The sequence below is a fragment of the Atta colombica genome, unplaced genomic scaffold, assembly GCF_001594045.1.
Source record: "Atta colombica isolate Treedump-2 unplaced genomic scaffold, Acol1.0 scaffold35, whole genome shotgun sequence".
Taxonomy (NCBI): Eukaryota; Metazoa; Arthropoda; class Insecta; order Hymenoptera; family Formicidae; genus Atta; species Atta colombica.
In genome coordinates, this window is record NW_017259459.1 from 22,728 (window position 1) to 39,313 (window position 16,586).

Genomic DNA, 16,586 nt, shown 5'->3' on the forward strand with positions numbered 1-16,586 from the left:
ACTCTTCCATCAATAGAAGTCTTCAAGAAAACAGTGTAAATTTTTTATTATTTCAATATATAAAAGAAAACATTCTAGTATTAAATTCTAGTATTAAATTGAATTTGAAAAAATGCTAGTATTAAATTGAATTTGTTAAAATTTCAACAAATTTTTATCAACATAGAAATCGGATTGTATTTTACTTATTTTTTACAAAACATTAGTGCCTTTAAAGATCACAGTTGCCAGAGGATTAAGATTCATTTTTATAAAAATATATATAGAGATAAGATAATAAATACAAGTAAGGGATGAGGCAAGAACCGTTGAAATAACGGAGAAGTTAAGATGAAGGAATGAGAATGAAACGCGAAGGGAGGGAAACGCGTAAAAGGGATTTAATGGTGTGTTTCCCCGAGATATCACAGTCTCTCGTTTTCGTGCAACGGTGTCGCCGCGGGGCGATCCCAGCCGTGAAGAATCCGGGCTCGTGCATGACGAGATGTAAGGAGAACAGTGATTTATGCCACGACAAAGAAGTACGATAATCGCCGGTGCCAGGGGCGATTCGAACCGATCGGCGATTGCTTATCGATGCTCGTTACTCGGTACAGAATGCAGGTGAAACGGCTTTCATTCACATTGCATTATCCGAAGCTCAAGTCGTTATCGATTTTACGAGGATTGTTCTCCGGCTCCGTTTCGTTTAATCACTATTATCTATACGCACGATCATCGACTTCATTAATTGCACTAATTAGCGTAATACTAATTAACCATAATTACCATTGCCGCGAAAATAAACTATTATCATATACTCTTAACATTCCTCCATAATATCGCTCATGATTTTAGAACTGTAATTATATTTTTGAAAAAATCTTTGTAGTATTCCTGATGTAAATGATAGATTTTAATTAGTTTGCTAGTTACTTTTAGCTGATCCCCTTCGACGCATCTCACCGAGACACATATATGATACTCGAAATATAAAGAAATACTAAGATTGCCATAAAAAAATTTTACCGTGGAAAGAGAAATGTCTCTTCGCAAATGTCAAGTATTCTTGTTGGTGTTTAATATCGCGAGCACTTCGGTTCCCACAGGTCCACTCTTATAAGCGTTGGTTCATCAAGCAGTAGCATATTGCTGGTGTTGACAAAAGCCACAGGGGGTTCGATGGACCCGTATCATCCCTACGAGGGAAGAAAACGCACCCACCAGCATGTGTATCCCTCCGCGACCACCTTCGCAGGGTGGGAAACCGTGACCACCATCTCATTACTGGTTCCCATGGGTACGCGTGCATTCACGGGGTCGCGTGCGCCGCAGGTCCTCTATATATGGATACGCGAGGGTGCATCGCATTATGTAATTGTGACGGGCGCATGCTGCTGCTGTCCGGTGGAGAACCTCGCGCGTGTGAACGATTTCTACTGCTTGCGCACCGAGCGATTTCTCCATTTGTTCGGGGCTCAGCAGGAGAATCGTTAACCTCATCGATAGGTATGGCGTATACAGCTTTATTAAACGCGTGCAGCCGTTCAATTAATATTTTTTAACTATTTATATTTACGACTTTGACATTATTGAGAAATATCTTGCAAAGATTTGCGTCATAATGCAAATTTCAAATCTTAGAGTTACGCAAATCTGTATAATTGAACTTTTGCATTAAATTAAAGCATTTTAAAAGCATTCATATATTATAATTCTTTTCTCTTTAAAATGATATACTTACCCTCTAAAATTTTTAAAGTAAATTGTCACTCCAAAGAATAAAATCTCACTCTTAAAAATTGAGAATCGAGCTACTCTTTTTCAAGATTCTTTCAATTTTCACTCTTCAGTGAGATTTTAATCTAAAAAATTTAGAGAATAAGAATACTTTTTCTCACATAATACAAGGCAATTTAATATTAACCTGCTTGATATAAAATTATAACAAGATGAAATTATGCCAATGACTTTGTATACCTTATTGCCATAATCGTATCATTCATTGATGATCGTAAAAAATCACTTTGTAGAGACAAAGACAAGACAACCAATTCAGAAACTAAATATTCAAGTATTGTTCAAAATTTCATCCCGAACGATATTCCGTAATAATTGGAATTATTTACAGCGATCTGACCTCACACAACTTTACTGTCAACAATCAAACTGTCTTCGACATAATCTCTTGTTGATCGTGGGAATAATAAATGAATTTCTTTATATATTTCTCAGTTTGAATAATAACAAATGTTGCAAATAATAAAATTATTGCAATAATTGTAAGTTGAGTGCAATTTGATACGCAAACTTGATTTCGTTTCGGTACTCTGATTTCGGAGATGATCGCGTTTCGCCTTATCGTCGACCTATTGTTTGCTAGGTCATAGTTTACTGAATCACGTGCGTGTCGGCACGTGACCAGAAGAGTGGCCAGATTTATATAATTCAATCCCGACCGCGCAGATGAAGGGTGGTAGATAGACGAACGAGAGATGCTTTGCCCCTTCGCGAATACTATTTCGACGTTATTGTTTGCTGCTATCTTGGCAGAACCGCAGAAGGGAGACTCACGGAAATGGACTGCGCGTCCGTTGCTCTACGCACGTGTAAGCAAACATTCATCCTGTCGTACATTTCGCGTTGATAGCCAAACGAATGATTCAATCGTGATTTCACGATTCACGAAAAGTCGCAAGAAATGAAAAGTGAGATACGTGAGAAAGTTTTAGGGAGTATGTGAAATATCAATTTATAAATAAGTAGGCAAGAAAGATTTAAAAAATATGTTATCCAACATTTAGAAGCTAATTAAAAATACAAAATAAATTACAAAATTAAAAAGATTGTTGAAAATTGTGGATCTTTTATAGCAAACGAATATTACAAATTTTTAATAATAAACATATAATAATAAATAATTTTTTAAATTGTCTCGATCATTCACATTGATCACTTTGCTTTGAACTAAAGCCGGCTGATCTTCTCATTAAAAATGATCCACATTATTACCACAAAGTGCTTAATTTACTCGCCGTGCAGGCGCATGTCGAGCGGTCTGACCAGAAAATTAGAGATCCAATTAAACTCCCCCGCTCCCCAGAGTAAAGGGTGAAACTGAAAACAGGTTCTCCCTTGACTCATCATCCGTCCTGCATTTCGTAGTACGCTCGCGCTTCCCTTCCTCAAACCATTCGCTAGCCCTCAGCTATTTGAGAAAGACAAAGAGAGTCCCCTCGTAATCCGAGCTATCTGCTAACTAATAAAGCTCAGCAGTCAAACCGCTTCGACTTCGATCCCATCAGGGACTAGAACGTATATATCTTTCCCACACGCGACCGCGGATTCTGCGCTAGTTTGCGTTTATAAGTATACAATATACGATAGAGGCAATATGTCCAAAAACGATGTTACCATCTGAAATTGAACGCTAAACCAGACCCTTGGGGACGCTAACGGCACCTTCATCCACAGGACTCAATTAATCACAATGGTCTAGAGAGTCTAACATATGGGGTTAACAGACATTATTATTATATCTTATGTAATACAAGATGAAAACGAAATTATGCTAACAAAACATTCAAAAAGTTTTGATAAAACAATCTTAGTAAAATTTAAATATTTTTCTTTGTTTTAAATATTTCAAATAAAAGTTATTAATATTTTAAAATACGAATAGCCCTTATAATAATAGATATAAAAGAATATAAAAAAAAATTTTTTTTAGTATTATATATTTTTAGTCTTATATATATAATTATTATTATGAGAGATTATTTTATTACGTATTTTAAAATATTGACTTTAATTCAAAATATTTTGAGCGAAGAAATAATATATAAGACTATTAAAATATTATACAAATTCTATTGATTTAGGGAAAGGGAAGAAAGGGATAAGCAACGAGTATACCAATTCTTGGCAGGCCTATTTAAAACTACTGACGACTGACGGTGATGGCACAGTCGATGCAACGTAACTGCATGTTCGCCGTAGTTAATGGTGTGAGATAAATCCGCCATACAGAAGGGCGACCTGCGTCCGACATCGTCGATCGGCACCGTGCACTTAGCTCAATCGTCTAGAAATTCTCCATGACGCATATCCGGCTGTGAATCACATGACGACTTGCCTCTCGTACGAATATCCGAGATATTCCTCGACGGAAAGAGAGGTAAGGGGAGAGAGAAAAAGAGAGCGACAGGGAGCGAGAGCAGCCACTCGTACCAATCGGAAGCTGGTTGTTCCGCATCAGCCCTCGGCACCCCCTTGACCTACGCCCGAACAACGCGCACAGGGAGCTAATGCATTAACTGCAATTCACTCGGCGGCTCGTGTATACGACGATCTCACGCCGGAAGTCACCATTGTGCCATCGTTCCGCGCAATTCTTCCGACGCACCGACTAGAATTCTATCAGCGCACCTACTGTATGTATTAATGCGCGGCTCGTTTGATCGGAGACGACAATGTAAGTGGATCGCGTAATTGGAATTATTGTGGACTTATACTATTTTATTATGTTCATTTCCTTACGCGTGTTTGATTGAGTATTAATCTTAATTGGTATTCATGGGTCCAATAGACCTGAACATTTCTTCAAATATGTTGCAAAAAAGTATTTACAATTATTTTTCACAACCTTACATAATTTTAAATTACATAAATTTATTCCTCGAATTTTGACCATCAAAATAAAAAATAATCAACAAAAAAATTACAAATTGTTCGCAAAACATTACAAGTGCGACAGAAAAAAAAACACAATGTAATTTTAATCGCGATGTGTTCCGCGAGCCGACACATCCTATTTACCATCTACACTGATTCAATGACGCCAAAACGCAAACAGATGTCACAATGATAATCCAATTATTATGTCGTAGACATTGTCCGCAGTAGCAAAGACAACACGAACGGCTACAAAGAAGGGCACATGTGCACACATTTTTAGTATAAATATATCTACAACCAAATATTAATTATATTCAAATTTAATGAAAGCAAGGACTTCACAAATTTAAATTAATAAAAAATAACGGTTGTGGGAATCAATTATATAAACCTTGATGTGATTCCGACGAACAATGCAATAGAAAATTAACGTTTCGATTCCTTTTTGATTCATCCCCAGAAAGAATTATCCATAATAATAATTTCTTATTCCACAATCAATTCTTCATGTAATGTGTGAATTTCCCAACAGTTGGCAGACTATTGGAATCAATTAAAAACCAAATACGAATTGGAGAAACACATACAATACATTGTCAATTATAATTATTTCTTAAAATTATTCCTCCTCATTATAAGCGCCGCACTACATTATATATAGATAAAATATTTAGATAACAAAAAATTTTTGGGAATTGTTGGGAAACCCACATATTACATGAAGAAATTGATTGCGGAATAAGAAATTGTTATTATAATTCTTTCTGAGGATGACTCAAAGAGGAGTCAGAACGTCAATTTTTTATTACGCCAAAATCACATAAAGGTTTATATAATAAATTAAATAAATAAATAAACTAAATAAATATAAGATAACCTAATAACTGCGTTGACTATAACCGTTATTATTATTTTTTATTAATTATATTATTATTTACACATAATTATAATTCATCTATATTTTGGCTTTTGATTAATTAAGTCATTGGCACCATTCGTCGTTTGCAGGATGGATACAGTAACGATACGCACAAATTACAAATGGAGGGGTGAAATAAATCTTTTAAAGTACAGGAAGGAGAATGACATTCGCAATGGAAAGTACTTTTTGTAGAATCACACGGACCAGTACACTATGCAGGTCCTGAAAATGGCACGTGACCTTACGAGCGTGGGACTGGTGCATCAATCGTTATGGTTCCCTAGCAAAGGGAGCTGATAATATTGGCACGAGGCATATTGAGCGTGTCCCTTTTACTCCTTCTTCCCCTCCATCACTTAACAATGTTTCCACCCCGATGACGATTAGAAGGGTGGCAAGTTTGGACCAAACCGATCCACAAGCATTATCATCATGGGAAAGATTGTAAGTCATGTGACGATGAATAATTTTTTAATCCCATCACAAAAAATTTTAATGCACTTTTTATTATATAATTAAATACATAATACATGTGGTATATCATCATTATTATTAATAAATCTTATTAGTAATTTTAAAAGAAATTTAAAACTATAATTTTTATTCGATTCTAATAATCGTTGAAATTGCATTACAAGTTTGCAACACAAGTTTAATTAAACGATTAAAAAGGTTTAAAATTTAAGAATTAATATAAATTTATAAAACCAAGTGAATCATCCGCAGAAGAAGATCCCATGAGAATAAGATCGGAAATTCTAATACGATGTTGCCGGCATACCTGCGGGCTGATATTGGTATACGAATTAATTCTACTTCGGATGGAGCCCGCATGAGCCCAGGTGTAGTTATAATACACTGGACTTTAGAGACAGCTAAATTCGGCGGCGAGCTGTACAGATAATCATCTAGGTGGACCCGTATCATTTGATTGAACGAAATTAAGCGAGACGATTCTCTAATAAAGGTGACTGGTACGAGAACGCAATTATGTGGGAGATAAGGTGGTTTCCATGAATTACGTCAAATGTAATTGATATTAATGGCTAATTTAACTTGTTGCTGCCGGATGTCGAGGCTCTACTTTAATACGGTAATACAAACACATGGAACCCGTTGTATTGTCGTAGTTAACAATTTCACAGCCGTGGAATTTTGGGCCACTTAATTACAATGATTTCTAGTTACAATAATTTGATTCCCTCAAAGATGTGCAAAATTAATTATATTTTTTTTTAAATAAAATGCCGACGAATAATGGAAATATTATGTCGCGAATGTTAGCTATTGACTTCATCTTCCGCGCATGAAACGCATAATACTTTTGCGCGAACGATCGTAGGAAGTCCAGAGCGAAATGTCAGAAAGTTCCACCTACGGATACTTCACGGCGCGGCGCAGCGAGTAGAAATCTGCGCGATGGGATCTTGACGTAGGACAATTAATTAGAGCGGACAGCCGCGATGCGCTAATGACGCGTGAACGATTCCGGGGCCAATCAGTAGTTGAGAATCGTGCGTCGGGGCCTTTTCCGCGATGGGCGATGATTGATAGCCCCGTGATGCGGAAATCGCAATTCGCGCGCGGGCTACGCGAAAGGATCCCATCTGCGAAACAGTACCTCTCACATCCTTGCTTTCCATTACTTCCTTCATCGTCGGAGAAGCGATAAGTAACGAGGTGATTGAATGAGATATTTAACGAGAAGATTCTACGATTATACCCGCGCAACGTGTTAAATAACACGTGTAAGGCGATACTTGCGAGTTATTGCAGCATTCAAGTATGTGGATACAATTTAGAGTAAATTATCGTATATGTGTGTGTTAAAACAGGTGATATTGCCAACGGTATGGCTATTAAAGCTATGAGATATCAACATAAACACGTGAAACGCGCATTTTCGTAATACTGCAACTGTTAATATGAGATAATTTGGTTTTTATAATGTTTATAATGTGGTTGTAAATAATATGAAATGTAAATAAATCGTTTTCAAGTCATTTTGCGTACTTATATAAAATCAGAAATGAAAATCATACTTATATAATATCGTTCAATAGAAAGCGCAATATTCAACGTTCCTATAACTATGGACTCATAGCGGATACAATGGATTTTATTTGCTTTGAAGCTTCATGAATAAGATCGGATACAATGGATCTTGTTTGAAAAAGTTAATCAATTACCCTCGACGAGCATGGCATCTTGAAAATAAAAATGAACATTCCTCTCACGTGAAAATTTCCACCTGACGTGGAGCCAACAATGAGCTTCGAATTTCACTCACGAATAAGGGGCGCGTAATATCTAGCCACTTATCTAGGCACACGCGTCTAATGTTTTGATATAATATACTCCCACACGGTGAAAAGCATGTGCATGTTTCTTAGGGTGAATTTAATTCATCAGTGTCGATGGCAGACGAGCATTTCACATCGCTTCGTCGCGTTTTCGTGCTGCACGCCATATCGAAAGTTACCGTGACGAATTATAAAATTACAGGCCACGTATATATCTTTTAATATTTATTCAAAATCTAAATATATATAATAGTCTATATAATAAAATATTCATCATGAAAATGAGACATCTTGAATAATTTATCTAATGTTCTGTTAAATTAACAATATTTAAATTCGTTTTAAATATTGGAGAGCGAGAGTTGTGTGTTTTCAGTTTATTCTCCACATTCGTAAATCGCCGAATATCACTACGCAACTACGACGCTATCTGACCTGAAGCAATTGGTCGTGTATATAATGAAGCGATTCTAGATAAATCTCACAAAAATATATAGAGGGAAACAATTTGTTTTATCTTTTCATTACTGTTAGTAATTTTTATTCTGGCAATAAAGCTCCAAGCTTTCTATTTAGAAGCATTTTTTTAATATCAATATTTATGTAAGCATATTAACTGACTGAATTAAAAAGAGACGCTGGTCATGTGTTAATAAATAATTCAATTATATTGTTAAAAAAGATTAAGATCGAAATATAATTGCGCGCAAGATGCATTTCTGATTTAATTTTTGTACAATAATATTAACGTTATTAGCGAAACAGGCTGCAATGTGTATAATGAAACAGCATACGTGAAGGGTGCCCATTGTATCGCGCTGCTTACAATGATGCACAATGGTGTGGAATACCGTCTAACAAGTTTCAAAGCATTATACGACTGGCAGGCCACCATATTCGCGCGAGTTCTTAATTACATGTTTCAACACCGGCCAATGGCGGTGATATACGGCGGTCGGTCCCGAGAATATCAGTGAAAAATACCGATCGAAGAGGCAGTAAAACACGTCGCTCGGTTCACCTGAAACACTTAATTGCAGCGATAATTACTACTTAAAGGCGGTATGACCGCGTTCACCGGTCAACATCGTGCAACCGTCATGAGAAATTTCGATCGACAAGAGACACGGAAAAACGCATTGCCAACGCGTGGCGCTAATTGATTGTTTGACGCAAGTGGAACTTACAGATAATTGAATCTGTCAATTTAAAAACAATTTAGCTTCATAATTTTCGAAAGTCACAATATCTAATGCAACATATCCTAAACATTTTACTGTTAGTTATAATATACTATATTATTATATATAGTATTATATATCGATTACATAATACTGTATTAATTGTGTACGTTACGCATCTCAACATATCAACAATAAAATGCTTGTCATTTCATTAACTTCGTTGTGTATATAATAATCCCATTGCGAATCACACGTAACGCATAATCGTCATTACGCTGTATTATTACATTAGATCGTTTAAATGTGCTATTATATTATTGTACGTCAAACGTTGCTTTAGGGTGATTGTGTGCCAATCGCAATGGCGCATAGCATTACGATGCTTTTACGATCCCGAACTGCTCAGCCGCATAATTCGCGCCGATAGAAAGCATAAGAATTTTTCCTGATTAACCAACGGCGATCTCGTCTTAAAAAACGATCGCTCGTTTGTTTCTCCTCGTTCTGCTAATTCGGTCTACGAAAGTTGACTATGTCGGGCGTAATATTGCACGCGAGATAATACGACCGATTGTTCGAATTTTACGAGGGTCACGTACGCGCTCGCCTCGCCTGGCGCATGTTCCGAGTGTTTAATTTCGCAATCGAGTGCTGCCCATGATTGATCGACATCTAACTAGGCTCGTGCCATTTTTCGCGATTCAGTCTGACGTGTGTACATGTGTGCAAGTCTGCCAGTCTTCGATCTTACATGTCCATTACTGAGCGTCTCAAGAAAGCAACCCGTAAAGTGCCTCAATCGCACTTAGCGATCAAAGTCATGGCAATTGATTAAAGAAAGATCGATTTTTCTAGTAATTTGTCGGTAATATATATTTAGATCATCTACTTCACTTATATTTTAGTAAATGTATGTACACAGAGTGTCCCAGAATCATTAATTAATATTTCAGGGAGTGAACGAGGATGAAATTTTAAACTAAAAGTTCCTTTGTCGACTTTGGCTCAGGCCATACTTTTTTTATTCTATCTATTTATGAATTTATTGATTTATTTATTTATTGTTAATATCAAAAATTAGAATAAAGTTTCAATCAGGATAATGCATAGCAAGCGCGAGGAGTCTCATGGCATACTACTTGGGTTGTAAACCCAAAAGTTCGTGCCGACTAACCTATACATAATTTAATAAATGTATACTAAAATTTAAACCTTCTGCGTTTCAATTTTCCTTCAAAATCGGCACGAATTTTCGGGACAACCCAATATTATACTTCTGTGTACTATATATAACTGATTAACTTTAATCGTCAATAATTCGATAAATATTGATCTGAGTCAAAATTGGTAAAGGAATTTGGCAAGTTCATCTCCTGAAATGTTAATTAATGGTTATGGGACACTCTATATAATATACTCATATTATATACACACACACACACACACACACACACACACACACACATACACACACCATATATTTTTTTACTTTATTAAAAATTTTCTTTATTAAACAATTAATGTTTCATGCATTTTTGTTTATATATATGTATATACAGATTATTTAAAATACCAATATTATCTCACGTTAAAATATTAATCTCGCGAGCGTATCTACACGAAATTAACTTGCTCGTGATTGATTTCGAACACAGATTTCCTTTCCACGGATATATTTTGCGGTACATTGCGTATCTTATAAACGCAACTCATTCTAGAATCAAATCTCAATCGATGGTAAATCGACATTATCATGTCGAGATCACAGGCGGTACGCGGGTTATCGTACAAAGATCAAACGCGTGTTTCTCTAAATTCTTTGGATCCCGCGGACTGCCTTCTCTGGTTTCTCTCCGCCCCTCGATCCGAAACGCGAAATGAAATATATACATGACGGCGACGCGGTCTGGCTTTAGGTTCCGTCTAGAAATATCTTGGAATTCCAATCTAATCGAGGTTACAATTTTCTTCTTAATTATACAGGGTGAGTCGCGAGTAACCCAATCGACTCGATCGATCGTGATCTCTTGCCGCGTGTGAAGGAGGTCGTATAGGTGAGCGTTCAGAATGCCGAGAACATGCAGGCTCTCCGAGCTCTCATATCGCGGAGATTCCTAGACTGCAGGTGGATTAGAGAAATAACAGGCTCTTTCTCAGGACCCGAACACGATTACCTCTGCTTTAAGGAGTATCGGTTTCCGACGGCTACCGGAGCTGCGCCCGCGAGAAGCTAGTAGTCCTCCTTTAATAGGATTAACGGTACTTACGATGTCACTCGTCAGCTTCACTCGTGTACAATCCCGACTCTCTCTCTCTCTCTCTCTCTCTCTCTCTCTCTCTCTCTCCCCCCCTCTCTCGCTTTCTTTCGCTCCTTCTATCTTTTTCTTTTAATCGTCAAGATATATGACACTTTGACCATTACGCGGTATCCATCGCTTTTCAAAATTAATCCAAAAAGTCGGGCTTAACTGCCGATTCGATAATTCATGATATCCAATGGGCCCAAGCGTGCGTGTATTACAATCGCGCTAGATTTATCATATCACGAGACGCATCCTTATACACTGCTATATCATGATCGTAGATCGCGACAACTGTAAGTTGCAATCACGGAATCCATGATGAACGCAACTGTGAATTCACCATCGATAATTCAGATTTATAAAGTTCAGTGATCACGGAATGAATATAAACATAACCACGAGCATTAAATACTTAGAAAATGCAAAGGTATGCTTGAATGTGCTTTATAAATAGCTTATAGCAAAATTAATTTTATAAATACCTACCGCTTCTTTCAACGAAATATTTTCTATAAAAATGTAATGTCTCTATAGTCTTTTGTTTATACGTACAATTTTGTAAGACAAAAATAAAAATATTTTTCAGAAGAAGTTTTAAAAGTTATTTATTTTCTTTCTCTCTTTTCGAGACGCTAGCTTTAGTGAACGTCTTGAGCGCGAAAGGAACAAGACAAATTGTCGGTGCGCGATCCCATCGGCCGGTAGATCGAGATCACGATCGTGACCGCGGACTCGAGACGACGACGTTTGCAAATCAATTAAGCGGCGCAGGACAGAGGCGATTGGCTCGGCGTTAATTAAGCCGGCCACCGGCAACCAGTTTGTCGAACTGTCCTCTAATTTCGTGCCTGCCTCTCCCGTAGGCGATAATGAACGTGGTTAAAGCGCCGCTGTTATACGATAGTTACCAGTACAATTGATCGCGTAGATTGTAACGCGACAAAACCGATCAGCAATCGCCAATTATTGAAACTTAATAGTCCCAACGTGATAAGATGACAAGCCAATTAGTCTAAGCGGCAGACGTTTAAGAGAATTATTAGTAACACAAATCTCAATTCCATCAATATATATGTAAAATTAAATAAAGATAATTAAAACTTGTTAGTTTAAATAAAATAAGACGGTAATTTACAAATGATGACATTAATAATGGCATAAATAAATAAGAAATTATTGAAGAGTAACATATTCCTCATCAAAATTAACTCTTTAATAACAAAATTGGGATCGGATGTAATTCATAACTTCGTAAAAAAATTCATTATTTTACTGCAATTATCTAAAATCAGTTAGTAGTTTGTTGTATCTATTATTTCAAATATAAATAAAGAGGAAGAAGTTTCGTATGTTATTATTTGCCTACTTTTTTATTCATTTTGTAATTATTAACTCATTTTCAAATCAAAACTGAAATATAAAAAATATAATGCTACCTTCGCTACATATACGACATACATTTGAAGATACAAGCACGCGAAGAACGATGGCTCGTTTTATCGGCGCATTTCATCTTCCCGGAAACGTATCGAATAGCAATTAGATATAGCTCGATAAACAACCGATATCTGCTTTTATTATACCCTCATAAAATTATAGAACTTCTATAGCCTATTTTCTGCTTAAATGAGCAATCCTGTCAGTAATTTCTGTTAGTTATTCCGCGCAAATATTTCAAAGTAAACCCTTTATTAATAGGATTTACATCGTGAGGACTCGCCTTAAGAAAATAAAATGAAGCTGCGACACGCCAATAGTGCACGCCGAAGAGAGATACGGAAAGAAAACGAGGATTTGAGAAAGGAAGAGAAGAATATCGACGACACATAGTGGGCGTTGAGAAGATTCAGTACCCGACGAACGCCAAGCCCAAACGGCATTACATTCGATTCCAGCCGCCAGCGGCAGACATTAAACTCAACCTGTTCCAGTTCGCGCTTAAGCATGTTATAAAGCGAAACACTTCCTCCCCTCTATAAAGAGGATTTTGTCAAGCAAAAGAGAACAATAAACGACTCTCTATTACCTTTCTTCTCTGAGTATCAAGTCTTTCTCTATATATTAAAAGAATTCAAGAAATTAATATAAATTTGTTTAATCTTATCTTGATGAAATTAGTACAAATTTTATTAATTTAATTTTAACTATATTCATCTATTATACGTCATTATATTAAGACATTATAATAAAGTATTTATTATATAAATATAGGCTATAAAATCAAAGAAATTCTTTTCGATAATGAATGATATAGAAATTATATAGAATTATCATCTTTCCGTTATAATAATGAGCCATATCTATTCGTGAAATTAATATAATTTCTAATGGAATGAAAATAAGTCGATTAGTATAAGGATAAGCCCAAATTTTTCCGCCGTGAATTTCGAATTACGAGACCGCTCACGACTTTGATCGCGGAATGCAGATCTTCAACCGATCGGTAGTAGCGGGTATATTGATCTTGGGCGGTATATCGATCTCGAATTTCAGAAGGTATAAGATCGTATAACTACCGTCAGAAATCACGTAAAATAACAATAGGGGAAAGGATTTCTTCATAATGTTGGATATTATTACGCGATATCCGCGAGCGCGGCAATTTATTCGATAGTTGATCGATTTTTCAGATAACCGATATACTGCCACGTGGTACATAATTTATCAAACAAGAATAGTATACGCATGGGTTCAATTTGACACAATCTGTTAAGCGGTGCATTAAACCATTGTGATTTGCTGCTCGTCGGATAGTTATCGAGTTCAATATGCAAACGGAAAGGAAAAATAATTCTGATTAAATGCGAAATAGTAATATGAAAAGGCAATAGTAATATAAATTATTTTGAAATATGCAATTACCACTTGATTAATTTAATCAAATAAACATTTTGTTCTTCTCTGTACATACAATACATACATACATACACATATATATATATATATATTAAATTAATTTGATTCGTTTTTATCTCTTTCGATGAAGAAGAAATGTAGATATCTTAGCAAAAAATATTATATTTGATTTAAATACATATATTCTCCAACGAAAGAAATAAAGACGACTAAATTAATTTAGTTAAAAGAACAATTTTTTTATCATTGTATAATAGGAAAAATCTTTTATTGAAATTAAACTAGCACCTAAAGACTTCGAAACGATAAGAATCTGGATATCGATCATTCGTCAACGAGCTGCCTATATTTATCGCTCTAGCGAACTCTTTTTCAGAACCTGCATCAATTCGCTTAAGAAATGATCCAGGATGCATTGCACTACACTGAACAGAGTAATTGGAAAATCGATTGATTGATCGATCGAACTCGTTCTAGAAGGCAAGTTTGTATCCATCAAGGTATCCACCGAGGCACGATAAGCCGCGAATGAATCGCGAAAAGTGTGACGATGAGACGTGCATGAAAGAAGTCTCGCCTACGAGACGACTAACATATTCGCGACGGCTATACGCCGAACGGTTTCGCGAGATCACATCGCGAGCTCGTCGATTTTTAAGAAACATCAGTCCAGTCGGTCGATGATCCGAAAGTGTCGCAAGTCGCGCCTCCCTCGAGAATGTCAGTCACCCATCATGCCATATGTGTTTCTTTCTCACGTGCTGAATCACACACAAGCCCAGCCTCGTGTGACGATCGTGACTCGTCGCGAGGATTATTTACAATCGTCGATAAGCCACGGAATAAGATCAACGGACTTTCCAAGAGTTCCGTGATTCGATTTCTAGATATTGCAACTTTCTCATTAATTACTAATCGACTTACATTTACATTTATCTGTACATTTTCTATAAATGATCGATCCTACAAATCTTACGTGAAAAGAATGGTTTTACTGAAGTACATAAAAATTTAGTTAGGTGCAGTTTTAAAAATATTTTTGTTTGAATTATCAAATTAATTGTAATGTTCAAGGAGAATGTTCAAACTGGTTGCTAGAATATTAATTTCTTTGTTACCAATAATTAAGCGTTCTAAATAATTTTGATGATTTAAATAAAATTATTTTTAGATCTGTATGTTAAATTTTTAGATATTTTAACAAAACTGTTCTTTTCATGTATTAAGTAATGAGAGAAATGAAAAAAGTAAGTTTCATGAAATATCAATATCAAGAGATTAATGAAATAAAAAAAAAATTATACTTAATTAAAAAAATTTGTATAGATTAAAAATTATATCGCTTAAGAATAAATAAAAATTAAACATTTTCAGATTATCTAATTAATATAAATTAAAATTTTTTTAAAATTTATACTAATTAAATTAGATAATCAGAAAATATTCAGGCGTACATAAATATTGTTTTAAGTATAAATAAATATTATACTGTCAAGAAATAAGGTTGAATTTAGATGAGTTGCGTATGGGTAAATCAGATTTAGATTAAACATGAATCATGACAAGTCGATTGTGCATTGGTCGATCGGCGATCTTGCACCAAAGAATATCAGATGTATGTACGACGTCAAGTCACTCACGTGTCTTCTCGGAGCATCTCTAACATATGCCAAGTCACATACGCCCAACTTCACGCAAGCAATACGCTACGATATGAAAATTATAAGAAGCATCATGAGATAACACAAAGATCTCATGTATTCACGATGTGTTGTTAGTGACGCTAATGTAAATAGAATCGCAGGTAGTAGCCTTCATAAATGATTTTTCATTATTACTAATTTTGCCATGAAAAAAAATTATTCGTCATTTAACTTTGGAAACAAATGATTTCTATAAACAACGTTTTACTTTCTTACGTTACTATCAATCAACTCATATCTACAATACAATAAAATTAAGAAAACTTATTTATTCGCAAAATGTAAAAATTATCACGCTAAACAGCCAAAGGGCATACGTAACATATATAATGAGCACACATCGATGTAATCATATAAGCTCGGATATAAATTTAATTATCGTTCATGCTCGAGGAAACAGACCCCGACAGCTTTAGCTAAACAATCACTTTGCGTGAAAGTATGAAAATAATTCCGTGGCGGACAGTATGTGCTCAAGCATGTCTGTGTTATGCGCGTATACAATATTCGATTATAGGTACACACAGAAATATCGATGCATTCGCGAGGATTCACATGCTTCGGCTCACCTGCTCCGAATTCCAGCACGACGGTTTCTCACCGGCATGTACAGTTATTTTATATTGTTTTATTAAACTTTGTAGCTTCGCTCAAACGCG